The sequence below is a fragment of the Leucoraja erinacea genome, chromosome 26 (genome assembly GCF_028641065.1).
Source record: "Leucoraja erinacea ecotype New England chromosome 26, Leri_hhj_1, whole genome shotgun sequence".
Lineage (NCBI taxonomy): Eukaryota > Metazoa > Chordata > Chondrichthyes > Rajiformes > Rajidae > Leucoraja > Leucoraja erinaceus.
Window position 1 is genome coordinate 6,636,080 of NC_073402.1, and position 14,717 is coordinate 6,650,796.

A 14,717-nucleotide genomic window follows, 5' to 3' on the forward strand; every position below is an offset into this window, starting at 1 on the left:
TTATGTCCACGCACGGGTGGTATTAGAGAGGGTCTACGCGCTGTCCGCTGTCTTGGGGGATTTCTGGGACCGCTGTGCATTGCGGGTGTGGAATACATCTTTAATAAGGATGGGGAAATAGTTTAATAGTACATTGATATTGAAGAATATTTGTTTGACGTATTATGGTGGTGGGTTTAGTTTTTGAATTTTTTCATATTCTACATTATTGTAAATAATTGAATAAATTATTTTTGGTGAGAGAAAAAAATAATTTAAAGGAGCAAAATTCCGGCGTAAAATTAATTTTGGCGCAAATCACACCAAATCTCACCAAATCTCACCATGTCTCATTGCAATGTAAAAAACAGCATGGTGCATTTCCCATTGCGGCATCAAATCCATTCCGACAGCCCCAAAAAAACCCCAGGAAGGCAGATTATTATCTAAATGGCGTCAAGTTGGGAAAAGGGGAAGTAGAACGGGATCTGGGGGTCCTTGTTCATCAGTCAATTAAAGTAAGCATGCAGGTACAGCAGGCTGCGAAGAAAGCGAATGGCACGTTGGCCTTCATAACAAAAGGAGTTGACTATACGAGCAAACAGGTCCTTCTGCAGTTGTGCAGGGCCCTAGTGAGACCACACCTGGAGTATTGTGTGCAGTTTTTGTCCCCTAATTTGAGGAATGACATTCTTGCTATTGAGGGGGTGCAGCGTAGGTTTACAATGTTAATTTCCGGGATGGCGGGACTGTCATATGTTGAGAGAATGGACGGCTGGGCTTGTATACTCTGGAATTTAGAAGGATGAGAGATGTTCTTATTGAAACATATAAGATTATTAAGGATTTGGACATGCTAGAGGCAGGAAACATGTTCCCGATGTTGGGGGATTCCAGAACCAGAGGCCACAGTTTAAGAATAAGGGGTAAGTTATTTAGAACGGAGATGAGGGAACACTTTTTCACATAGAGAGTTGTGAGTCTGTGGAATTCTCTGCCTCAGAGGCTGGTAGAGGCTGGTTCTCTGGATGCTTTCAAGAGAGCTCGGTAGGGCTCTTAAAGATAGCAGAGTCAGGGGATGTGAGGAGAAGGCAGGAATGGGGTTCTGATTGGGGATGATCAGCCATGATCCCATTGAATGGCGGTCCTGGCTCGAAGGGCCGAATGGCCTACTCCTGCACCTATAGTCTATTGTCTATTGTCTATTGTTTATTGTCTCTCCCAGTGTAACATTCATTCCTCAGCTTAAATCTCTCCCCAGTGTAAAGTCCATCCCAGTGCATGTCTTCTTGCAGCCCAGGTTTCATCCACAGTGCAGGGTTTTTGAGGTGAACTCAAAGGCTCAGGACCAGGTGCTCCTATTGTTGGGGATATTATGATTAAAAAGTCCGGTGAACTACTGTCCTCATCACGATGCTCGGACCTCAGCACTCGAGTGGAAACCCCCAAACTCGCAAATTGTTGCAGGAGGAAATATTGGCAATTACACCAGAAATTACTGACGTTTTCTTCAAAACAACAAATCTCATGCCGTGAATTATCCATATGTGCTTCATGGACTACAATGAATCAAGTATGTGTTTATCAGTTTGTGAATAGACTAAACTGTGTATATGAGAGTTCAGTGGTGTATGACAGCAATGAATTGTCTGTGCCTTTACGGGTCTGATTTTGTTTGTGTTCTAGTTACAGGATAAAGAATAGATGAATCCAAGCAGCACTGGTTAGTTTGTGAAACTGCTATCTAATTACCAGCTCTTTATACAGAGACAAACAAGAAAATATTTCCTTTTCAAATGTTTTGCTGCTTTCCATCATTGAAGCATCTGTTACTTTTTCACCCAGGCATTTCAGAGCAAAACTGGCTGAAGAAGGGTCCTGACCCAAACAAAACGCTTGTCCATTTCCTTCCACAGATGCTGCCTGACCCATTGAGTTCCTCCAGTGCTTTGTGCTTTATGCTCATGACTCCAGCATCTGCAGTCTCTGGTGTATGAAAATAACGCACCCTGGCGTTCTTCTTTCCTCCTGTCATCTCGTGTTCAATCCCCATAAATCATAACACACACTTGGATGGCTACATGGACAGGAAAGGTTTTGATGGATATGGGCCAAATGTGGGCAAAATATCACTTGCTTCGATGGGGCATCATGGACGAGTTGGGTTGAAGGGCCTGTTTCTGTGCTGTACGACACTATGATTCTCTGTAACTCCTACACTGGTCAATGTATCTTACCGCTAGTGTAGGTGAGTGCTGGATAGAGGAGAAGGAGAGGCTGCAGGGATAATTACCGGGGTTATGGAATTGCTCCATCTCCAGGTGTAGATTTGCTGGGCTGCAGGACTTCCTTCCAGGTCTTCAGGAAATATGAAGAATATAACGGACCTTCGTTGATAGTCATGAGCTTGCAGTGCTACCCATGGGGCAGATGCTGGGAATGGCTAGTCTCATGTCTGTCCCATTACAGCATGCAGAGGCCATAGCAAGGTTGAGAAACAGACATACAAAACCAAAATAACAAACTGGCCATGTATTTAGACCAGAGTGTGATGCCCCTGAGTGAAGATCAGCCTGTTCCCAGCATCACTTGAAAACATAGAAACATAGAAAATAGGTGCAGGAGGAGGCCATTCAGCCCTTCGAGCCAGCACCGCCATTCATTGTGGTGATCGTCCCCAATAAATAACCCGTGCCTGACTTCTCCCCATATCCCCCGATTCCACTAGCCCCTGGAGCTCTATCTAACTCTCTCTTAAATCCATCCAATGACTTGGCCTCCACAGCCCTCTGTGGCAGGGAATTCCACAAATTCACAATTCTCTGGGTGAAAAAGTGTTTTCTCACCCCTCAGTCTTAAATGGCTTCACCTTTATTCTAAGAAAAGGGACAGCATTTTCAGAACAGTGGGACTATTCATCAATGCTGACGGCAAGCAATTCAGAGAAAGAGCCTGTAATCTTTAGACTTTACTTTAGAGATACAGCGCAGACTCATCATGTCCACACCGACCAGTGATCCCCATACACTAACACTATCCTACACACTGGGAATATTTCTACAATTTACCAAAGCCAATGAGCCTACAAACCTGTATGTATGAGGCATAGCGATGTAGTTGGCAGAGTTGCTGCCTCCTAGCTCTCTAAACCATGCAAATACCCATTGCATCTCCACTCCATCGCAGCTACTGTAATAACCATTGCATTTCCACCCCCCGTATAATGAGCCAGCGATGCTGTCTGAATAGTCATGGACATCGATTGTTGTTCAATGCTCTGCCTGCTCTGTATTAGATCTTTGACATGTGCCCACACTCATTAAATGAAGGAAAGATGTTGTTTGGCTGAAATGAGTGCAGAGAAGATTAATGAGGAAGTTGGCAGGACGAGGGGCTGAGTTATAGGGAGATAATGGGCAGGGTAGGACTTTAATCCTTGGAGTTCAGGAGGGTGAGGGGTGATCTTATAGAGGTATATAAGATCATGAAGGGAATAGATGGAGTAAATGCACAGGTCCTTTACACAGAGTTCAGAAGTCACGAACCAGAAGACATTTGTTTTTAAGAGGGGGAAGATTTGATAGGAGCCTCAGGGGCAACTTTATAGAGTGAGCTGCCAGTGAAGATAACTGAGGCAGGTTCTATAACAACATTTAAAAGACAATTGGACAGGTACCTGCATAGGATAAGTTTAGAAAGATAAGGATCACATGTGGGCAGGTGGGACCAGCATAGATGGGGCATCTTGCTCAGCATGGGCAAACTGGGCCGAAGAGCCTCTTTCCATGCTGTATGGCTCTTTAGCTTCATGATTGTTTTTATGACTCATCAGCAATCAAGAAATACAAAATCCATTAAAAGTACCATTTGTTGTTAATTTAACGTTTAAAAACATGCCGACACATTCAAATGTATTTAAAATTATCTAAACATAAATAAATTGTAAAAGTGTAATATGGAGCTGAGTTCTTCCAGTTAATTGAATGGGAAGTGTTATGCAGGTTTAGCCCAGCACAGTTGCAGGGGGTAGGTTCATCAGCCTAGGACATTGATGGTGCCATTGCGCAAACTCACAAACAACCATCAGTTGAGTCACTCCCGGCGAGTGGACTCACAGTTTAGTCACTCACGGCTGGTGGACTCACAGGTCAGTCACTCGCGGCTTGTAGACTCACAGTTAAGTCACTCACGGCTTGTAGACTCACAGTTCAGTCACTCACGGCTGGACTCACAGTTCAGTCACTCACGGCTTGTAGACTCACAGTTCACTCAGCACGGTTGTAGGCTCACAGTTCACTTAATAACGGCTGGTGGACACAGTTGAGGACTTAACTCTCACTCACGGCTTCCAGGCTGACTGACTCACACCCGGCCTCCTCGCCCCTGGAAGGGGCGTTACCTTCATGGTGACTGACAGGTGAGAAGCTGATCTGCTGATCTCACGATTTTTAAACTTCATAACGTTTCTATTTTTTCACCAATCGGAACAAAATTTGGTGGCTTGGAGCAGAGGAGAACGGTGAGTAAAGTGCTGAAAAAATCCTAGAAATATAGGGTAGCATTTTTGCACAAATTTAATTATAACGCAGACCGAGAGAGGTCAAGATTTTAGTAATAGTATAGAAGATATATACATAACTAGGTACAATGATGAACTGCATTGTTTTACACACTCTAACAGTTCTGGACAAATTAGAGACAGGAATAATGTTATCAATGGAGGGGAGACCTGGACTAGAGGGTCACCTCTAGTTTATCAGTTTATTTTATTAATGTGTGTATATATTTATATTATAGTATATGGACACACTGATCTGTTTTGTAGTAAATGCCTACTATGTTCTGTGTGCTGAAGCAAAGCAAGAATTTCATTGTCCTATACAGGGACACATGACAATAAACTCGCTTGAACTTGAACCTTTTTACAAGAATGATCCCAGGAATTAGTAGGTTAACCTATGATGAGTGTTTGTCGGCACTGGGCCTGTGCTGGGCCTGAACGGGGAACCTCATTGAAACATACACAACATTGAAAGGCTTGGATAAAGTGGATGCGGAGAGGATGTTTCAACTCATGGGAGAGTCTCGGACTAGAGTTCATAGCCTCTGAATCAAAGGACATTCTTTTAGGAAGGAGATGAGGAGAAATGTCTTTAGTCGGAGGATGGTGAATCTATGGAATTATTTGCCACAGAAGGCTGTGGAGGCCGTCAGTGAATATTATTAAGGCAAGGATAGATAGATTATTGATTATTATAGATAGATTATTGAAGTCAGAGGTTATGGGGAGAAGGCAGGACAATGGAGTTGGGAGGGAGTGATAAATCAGCCTTTATTGAATGGCAGAGTAGACTTGATGGGCTGAATAGCCGAATTCTACTACCATCACTTATGGCTGCTAAGGTCAAGGAGTGTACCATTTAAAACGGCAATGTGAAATTTCTTCATCAGGGAATGGGAAGCTCTGAAAACAGTTAAAGCCATATCATCGAAGCCACATCGGTCTGAAGAAGAGTCTTGACTGGAAACTTCACCCATTTCTTCTCTCCAGAGATGTTGCCTGTCCCGCTGAGTTACTCCAGCATTTTACCTCATATTATTGAATATATTCAAGAATATTTTATTCTTGTGCTAAAGGAATCAAGGGATGAGCGGAGAAAGTTGGAAGAGGGTACTAAATTTCAGTTAGTTAGTTTAGTTTATTGTCACGTGTACCGAGGTACAGTGAAAAGCTCTTGTTGCATGCTAACCAGTCAGCAGAAAGACAATACATGATTACAATTGCGCCATTTACAGTGTATAAGTACATGATAAGTGCAGTACAAGGTAAAGCCAGCAAAGTTTGATCGAGAATAGTCCGTTGGTCACCAAAGAGGATGATGAATGATGAACTACAATCATGAATGGTGGAGATAGACACAAAAAGCATCCCTGGAGAGAAGGAATGGGTGACATTTCGGATCAAGACCCTTCTTCAGACTGGTTGGGGATACGGGAAACAAGAGATATAGACGATGATGTAAAGAGATAAAGAACAATGAATAAAAGATATGCAAAAAAGTAATGATTATAGAGGAAATAGGCCATTGTTAGTTGTTTGTTGGGTGAAATTGAGAAGCTAGTGCGACTTAGGACAGAGAGAGAGGGAATGCCGGGCAGCAGTTGTCGATCGGAACGCCTGTTGATGTTTAGTAGAGAGTAGAGTGTTTAATTTAATTTGTTCATGATATACGTATTTTTATTTCTATTTACTTGTTGTTATTTGTACTGCACACTGAACGGACACTGGTTGAGCAACGTTTTTTTTGTTTCCTCTGGGTATGTGAGTACTCAGGAAATAACAATAAAGATATACTGATACTGATACTGATACCTGAAGTGAGAGAAATCAAAATCATACCACTGGTCTGTAAGCTGCCCAAGTGAAATATGAAATGCTGTTCCTCCATTTTGCGTTTAGCCTCACTCTGACAATGGTGGAGACCGAGGACAGAAAGGTCAGTGTGGGAATGGGAAGGAGAATTAAAGTGTCAGCAACCGGGAGATCAGATAGGTTCAGGCGGGCTGAGCGAAGGTGTTCAGCGAAAAGATTGCCTAGCCTACATTGGGTCCCGTCGATGTATAAGAGCCCACATCTTGACCAATGATACAGTAGATGAGGTTGGTGGAGGTGCAAGTGATCCGCTGCCTAATCTGAAAGGACTGTCGGAGTCAATGGACAGAGTCGAGGGATGAGGTATAGGGACAGGTGTTGCATCTTCTGTGGTAGCAGGGGAAGGTACCTGGGGAGGGGGTGGGAAGGGTGGGAAGGGATAAGTTAACCAGGGAGTTGTGGAAGGAATGGTCTCTACAAAAGGCGGAAAGGGGTGGAGGTGGGAAAATGTGACTAGTGGTGGGATTCCGTTGGAGATGGCGGAAATTTTGGAAGATTATGCGTTGTATGCAACGGCTCATGGGGTGGAAGGTAATGACTAGGGGGAGTCTGTTGCGACTAGGAGGTGGGGGAGCAATGGGCGGAGCTGCAGGGTACCGAGGACCCACGAGTGAGGGCCTCATCTATGATGGTTCCCTAAAGAATGAGGGCCTCGGATGTCCTGGTATGGAATTTTTGGGTGAAAATGAGAAGCTAGTACAACTTGGGTGGGGGAGGGATGGAGAGAGAGGGAATGCCAGGGCTACCTGAAGTGAGAGAAATCAATATACATACCACTGGGCTGTAAGCTGCCCAATCGAAATATGAGATGCAGTTGAAGTGATGTAGGGTCTCGACCCGAAACGTCACCCGTTCCTTCTCTCCAGAGATGCTACCTGTGTTACTCCAGATTGTTGCGTCTATCTTTGGTTTAAACCAGCATCTGCAGTTCCTTCCTACACATAATGGATTGTGGAACAGGCTCAAGGGGCCAAATGACCAACTTCTGATCTATTTATCCTATGTTTCAATATTTTTAAGCATCAAGTATCAACATAAAATGTAAACACATGGCTAACAACTCCACAACCACAACAGCAGTTCCAATAATACCTCAGGGTGGATTGGATGTTCCAGGCCCCCACCAACATCTTTGTCAAAAGAAACGTACCTTGCACATCTCCTTTAAACTTTGCCTCTCACTTTAAAGCCATGCCCTCTTTTCTTTGACATTTGGACCCTGGGGGAAAGGATCTGACTGTCTACCCTATTAAGTGAAGTTATTTGTTGTCTTCTTCTTGCGTATGGCGTGCACAGCCTAAAGTTGTACGACAACTTGGTCTATTTGATCTTATTTGATTGTGCACGCTGGGTTGATGGCATTTGTCGAAACAGGGTGGACCACGTGAAGGTTGCAATCTCCCACCCCGGTATTTGTTGTGAGAATACCTTGTAGTGTACAAATGTGCTCAGTCTCCCATGGAAATGTTCACTGTATGTTGTCAAGAGAGTGTTAGGTTTAGCTCTTCGGGCTAACAGAATCAAGGGATATGGGGAGAAAACAGGAATGGGGTACTGATTTAGAATGATCAGCCATGATCATATTGAATCGAAGTGGTGGCTCGAAGGGCCGAATGGCCTACTCCTGCACATATGCTTCTATGTTTCTATGTTTGTTTAATGCCATAATTATGTCCAGCTTTGTGTAAGTTAGTGATTTGTCAGTAATTTTTCGAAATGTAAGCATGAGTTTGTTTTTGTGAGGCTGTTCATACTTTGAGTGAACACCTGAGCACATGCAGTGATTTGTACTTTTGGTTATTAATTGTGATTATTTGTGGCACAGGAGCATATTGCATGAAATAAATGTTTAGTGACATATGAATAGATTTGGTGAAATATGTGAATGTGTTCAGTGACTGGTATTTCCTTGAATATGTTTGGGTGAGCACATCTGTTTTGTGAAAGGTGATGTTCACGACTTTTAATGGTACGTAGTCATTTGTGAATGTTCTTATAGTTTTTAAGTTATTCCAGAGGATGGTGAAATCATTGAAGGATGTTCAAGTGTGTTAAACAACATGTAAGGATGTTTACTGAGAAGTGAGAACAGAATATTTAGTGTTGTCCCAATATGCTTTACGATATACAACGTAAAAGATACAGCATCTCTTGAGAGAAGGAATGGGTGATGTTTCTTCAGTCTGAAGAAGTGTCTCGACCCAAAACATCACCCATTCCTTCTCTCCAGAGATACTGCCTGTCCTGCTGAGTTACTCCAGCATTTTGTGTCTATCTTAGTTTTAAACCAGCACCTGCAGTTCCTTCCTACATATAAGACGCAGTGGTGCAGCTGGTAGAGCTGCTGCCTCAGTACCAGAGACTCGAGTTTGATCTTGACTTGAGTTTGATCTTGTCTTTGCAGAGTTTTTACGTTCGCCCTGTGACCGCGTGGGTTTCCTACAGGGGCACCGGTTTCCTCCCACATTCCAAAGACGTGGAGGTTTGTAGATTAATTGGCCTCTGTAGATTGCCCTCTGGTGCTTAAGGAGCGGATGAGGAAGTGGGAAAAGATAGAACTAGTGATTGGTGATCGGTGGTCAGCGTCGACTCGGTGTATCTTGCTGTATCTCGAAATTAAACTAAACTGAACATTTGTTTAATAATGGGAATATGTTGACCACTCTGAATATGTTTAGCATTGGGCGTATGTTCATTGAATTATGTGTTGGGATGTGAATATATTTTGTGGTGTGTGTTTAATGACGTAGCTATGGTGATGTCGGTAGGTAGATAAGAATGTTTGGTGGTGGAATTATCTGTAGTTTAGTTGTAGTTGTAGTTTAGTTTATTGTCATGTGTACCGAGGTACCGTGAAAAGTGTTTTGTTGCGTGTTAACCAGTCAGCGGAAAGGCAATACATGATGACAATCGAGTGTGCAGATACGTGATAAAGGGAATAATATTTAATGAGCAAAGTTTAAGTAAGAAATGCTGCTGTTGGAGTGGAGGTTTGAAAGAGTGTCACAATTGTAATGCGTGATTGCAGATCCACTCCTGTGACCAGCACACAGAGAGTCACCTGACTTGGGCAGAATGCATGTGTGGTTGCAAAGTAAGGTGTTCAGGCTATTGCTGGAGTGATTTCAGCAAATGGCAATCAACAGAAGAGCTTGCCATCATTAAATCTGGGAATTAAGCCACAATTTCCTTGGAAGTACTTTGCTCTGAATATAGACATCTCTTAATTTGTTACTTAGATGTTTCACCAGAATGAACACTTAATTATCCAGCTTATTCAGAGCCTTATTTCTAGTAGAAAGCTCTGTCCCAGTTGCCAAACAGGTCGAGCTCTCGTCCCACTCTTCCCCACTCCATTTCCTTCCCCCATTGTCATATTGCTGCCCCTTGTTGTACTGGGATTCAAATTACTGATGGATTAATTAAATTGGCAGGCTTTTCAATTTTAATTAGTTGGGATGTAAACTTATTGGCTGAAGTAGCAGAGTATAATGCATGATAAGGCTCAGAAGTCTCCAACTGTGCAGTGGATGTGTGGCCTGCATTTGTGCTGGACTGATGGTGGACATAAACTTCTCAGAAGTAGAACCACCATTGCATTGTCCATGTACTTCGCTCACCAGGGTGGCATGGGGTGGTGCAGCAGGTAGAGCTACTGACTTACAATACCAGAGACCCGGGTTTGATCCTGACCTTGAGTCATAGTCACAGAGTCATACAGCACGGAAACATCTCAGAGGTTGAACCATAATTGCACTGTGGAGCAGCAGTAGAGCTGCTGCCTAAGGGCGTCAGAGACCCGGGTTTCGATCCTGACTATGGATGCTGTCTGTACAGAGTTTGCACGTTCTCCCCGTGACCTGCGTGGGTTTTGTCCGGGAGCTCCGGTGCAGCTTTGTAGGTTAGTTGTAAGAATTGTAAATTGTTGCTGGTGTGTGGGAGCTATTGTATGGGGATCGCTGGTCGGCATGGATGCAATGGGCCGAAGGGCCTGTTTCCATGCTATACCTCTAAAACTAAAAACTAAAACTAAAACAGCCACTTCAGCCCAACTTGCCCATGCAGACAATCAAAGGTTCAAAAAGGTTCAAAGGTTATTTAATGGTCACATGCACCTAGGTGTAGTGAAATGCTTCTTGCCATGCAGCACATAAAGAAAGAATACAGACATAACATTAATAAGAGATTTAAACATAAAGAAAATCCCCCCACAATGGTTCGCATTATGAGGGAAGGCACAATGTCCAGTCCCCATCCCCAGTTCACCCATAGTCGGGCCTATTGAGGCCTCCACAGTTGCCTCCATGGAGACCCGATGTTCCAGGCCGTTCTCGCCGGGTGATGGTGCTCCGGCGTCGGGAGAATCCTCACAGCAGCATGGGACACCTGGAACGGCCGCTTCCGTACTGGAGACAGCGGCTTCCGAAGCCAACAGGGCCGCGCCGGATGGAGCTCCACTACTGGCGATCTCATCGAGAGATCCCAGGCTCCCGATGTAAAGTACAGTGCCGCCGCCCGCGGCCGGCCGCTCCACAGTCCTGCAGCTCCGCGATGTTTTTCTCGGCGGTCTTCAGTTCATCGGACTCCAGCGTGGCGACCCGGGCAAGGCATCACCCGCTCCGCTCCACGATAGCTCTCCAGCGCTGTGCCGCTGCCGAAGCCGTGGTTCTGGGTGGTCCCCGACAGGAAACGCCTCTCCAGGCCCGCTGGTAGGCCGCGAGGACGGGTCAAAACTGCAGCCCGGAAAAAAGCCTCCTCTCCGACCAGGTAAGGACCCTGAAAGGTAGTTTCCCCCTCCCCCCCCCCCCCCCCCCCCCCCCCCCCCCGCCACCCCCCACATAAAAAAAGTCTAGACCTCCAGAACAAAAACACTTTAACTAACTAAAAATTAAAAAAAGAGATGAAAAGCCGGCCAGCTGCTGGCTGGGCAGCCATGCACAGGACAGTGCCTCCTCTCCCATGATGCCCCATATACATTAGACCAACCTGTACAAAAGTATTTTATATATTGTTATAGTACGGACACTTTCTGACTTACGTAAGGCCTGATTCCGCATTGTATCTCTAAAACTAAACAAACGTAACTTTCATCAAAGAGACGAGGAGAGTAGTTATACTTTGAGGAGATTTCATAGTGAAGCAGTAAAATGGACACATGAGAGCTTGCAGGTGCTGGCCTCTGCAAGTGTCTGAAGAAGTGTCTTGACCCAAAACATCGCCCATCCATTCCTTCACTAGTTGATGCCTGACCCGTCGAGTTCCTTCAGACTATGTGAGTTGCTCAAGATCCCAGCATCTGCAGTCTCTTGCACTGACTGAAAAGGTGGATGTGAGATTGAGCAGATGTATTGGAGATGATTCCAGATGGCCATTTGTCTTTGTTACAATACATCCTCACCCTAGGGAGCTGAAGAGAAGGAGAATAGGATGCATTCACTTCTGAATATGTGTTTATGTACGTATTTTAATGCCAAAATATGTGAAGCTGAATCACTTTGAAATATATCTTACCAAATTTCTCTTTCATTTACTCTACACTTTTGGACATTCGCCTCTTCTTTTGATGGAGGGTATCAAGTTTGCGTAGCTAAAATAAATTAAAATAGCAGAACAGCAAGGGATCCAAGCGTAGAAGACAGACACGCATTTGGTCCTGGCACCGCCATTAAACTTACTTAAGTATAGACCGTGCTGAATTAGATTCAGAATAAAAGTCCTCCAATTCTAAGTAAAAAAAGGCACTGTGGAACAGTGGTAGAGTTGCTGCCTTGCAGTGCCTGAGACCTGGGTTTAATCCAGTCTATGTGTGCTGTCTGTACGGAGTTTGTACGTTCTCCCTGTAAATGGTCCCTAGTGTGTATGATAGAACTAGTGCACGAGAGATATCACTGGTTGGCAGAGACTCAGTGGGCTGAAGGGCCTAATTCCATGTTATATCTCTGAACTAAACTAAACTAAACTCCACCCTAGAAAGTAGAAAGACGTGGAACTAATCTGAATGGGTGATCAATAGTTGGCAAAAACAGAGTGGCCAAAGTATCCATTTCCATGCTGTATCTTTCAATCAAAAGAGCATCTCGGGAGGATAGACACAAAAAGTTGCAGTAATTCTGAAGAAGGATCTCGACCCAAAACATCACCTATTCCTTCTCTCCAGAGATGCTGCCTGTCCCACTGAATTACACCAGCTTTTTGTGTCTTCTGGTGTGGCAGTGCCTTGTGGCAGTGTCTCGACTGCAGTCCGTCCGGTTTTTTTTTTGTCCCGTTAGATGTATGTTTTTTGTTTTATGTTTTAGATGTGTATATTTGGGAGGGTCGGGGGGACCTTTTAATCTCTTCCCTGCACGGGGACCCGACCTTTGCCCTGTCGGGTCTCCGTTGTCGTTGGGCCTAACATCGTGGAGCCGGCGGCCTCCAACCGGAACCAACCTGAGGGCTCCAGTCGCGGAGCCTGCAGACTCACCATCGCGGAGCTGGCCGACTTCGGAGCATGGAGAGCTGTGGTGGCGCACGGCTGCGGCCCGACTTCGGAGCTTCAGAGGCTCCAGCTGCAGGCCCTGTGGACGGTAACATCGGGAGCTCGCGGGTCCCTGGTGGGAGACCGCTTTTCGGAGCTCCTACAACGGCAACTTGTCCCGCCCGAATCGCGGGGTTAAAACAACCCGGAGAGCGGCCTTAAATCGCCCAGCGCGGCTTTAACGGCTGCAGGACTTACCATCTCCCGCCGGGGGTTCTAATGTCAAGACCTGGAGCAGGGCCTTACGTCGCCTGGAGCAGCCTTAACGGTCGCGGGACTTACCATCGCCCGCCGGGGGTTTTAACATCAGGAGCCCCGGTTGCCTCGACGTTGCAGTTGGACTGCTAGACCGCGAGAGAAGAATAAAGAACAGGGAAGAAGCAAGACTTTTGCCTTCCATCACAGTGAGGAGGTGTTTGGAGATTCACTGTGATGGATGTATATGTAAATTGTGTTAATTGTGTGTCTTGTTTTTTTTTTTAATGTTATGACTGCAGGAACAAAATTTTGTTCGAACCATGTCTGTTTGAATGACAATAAATGGCATTCTATTCTATTCTATACTATCTTCGGTGGAAATTGGGAGCTAGTTTGAATTTATCGTGCTACACGTCAAGAATTAAGATGTGTAGAAAGAAACTGCAGATGCCGTTTTATACTGAAGATAGGCACAGAGTGCTGGAGTAACTCAGCGGGTCAGACAGTATCCCTGGAGAAAAAGGATGGGTGACATTTCAGGTTGGAGCCCTTCTTCAGATGAAAGGTTCTGACCTAAAAAGCCATCGATCCTTTATCTCCAGAGATATTACCTGTCCTGCTGAGTTACTCCTGCATTTTGTGTCTCTAAAGAATTAACATGCAAATCTTTCATTATCTGTCACAAGCTAAGAATATTCTGAAACTCCTTCCAGCCAACAAAGAATGTTAAAGTGCAGATATTATTTTAAGGTTGGAAATATAATAGGTAGTTTCTATGTAGCAAGCACTGACAAGACAGGAATAATATATTCCTAGCGATATTAATTATGAAAGTTTGGTGGTCTGAGAAACGACTACTGGAGTTTTCAACGTAACTTTATTCGAAAGCTCAAGTTGCAGCATACAGGTTAATCAGACATGTCTGCCCACATCGGTGGTCAGCGCTGAACCGACGCGCACAAAGGAAAAACCGCGCAAAAACAACAGCCCCTCCCGAGTCACGTGACCGCGGTTTCCGAATACCGGGTTCGATATCTGCGTGGGCTAGCAAGCGCCGCTACAAAAGGCGTATTACCCAGTTCTGAGGACATCTGCCACATTCACCATTAAAACAGAGCTGTAGCAAAGAATTCCACCCTCTGATTAAAGAAATTCCTCCTCATCTTTGTAAAGATTTATTCTGAAGCTGTGGCCTCTGATCCTCGACTCTCCCACTAGTGGAAACATCCTCTCTGCATCCTCTCTATCCAGGCCTTTCACTATTCGGTAAGTTTCAATGATGTCCCCCTCATCCTTCTAAACTCCAGCGAGTACCGGCCCAGTGCCGTCAAAACGGTCATCGTATGTTAACCCAGTCGTTTCTGGGATAATTTATGGACTCTCTCGAACACCAGCACATCCTTCCTCAGATAAGCCATAAGGGGCCCAAAACTGCTCACGATACTACAAATGTGGTCTGACCAGTGCCTGATAAAGCTCCAGCATTAAATCTCTGTTTTTATATTCTAAAATAGTGGACATGAGCAAAATACAAAGTGCTGGAGGAACTCCGCAGATCAGGCAACATCTGTGGAGGGAATGGACTGGAGA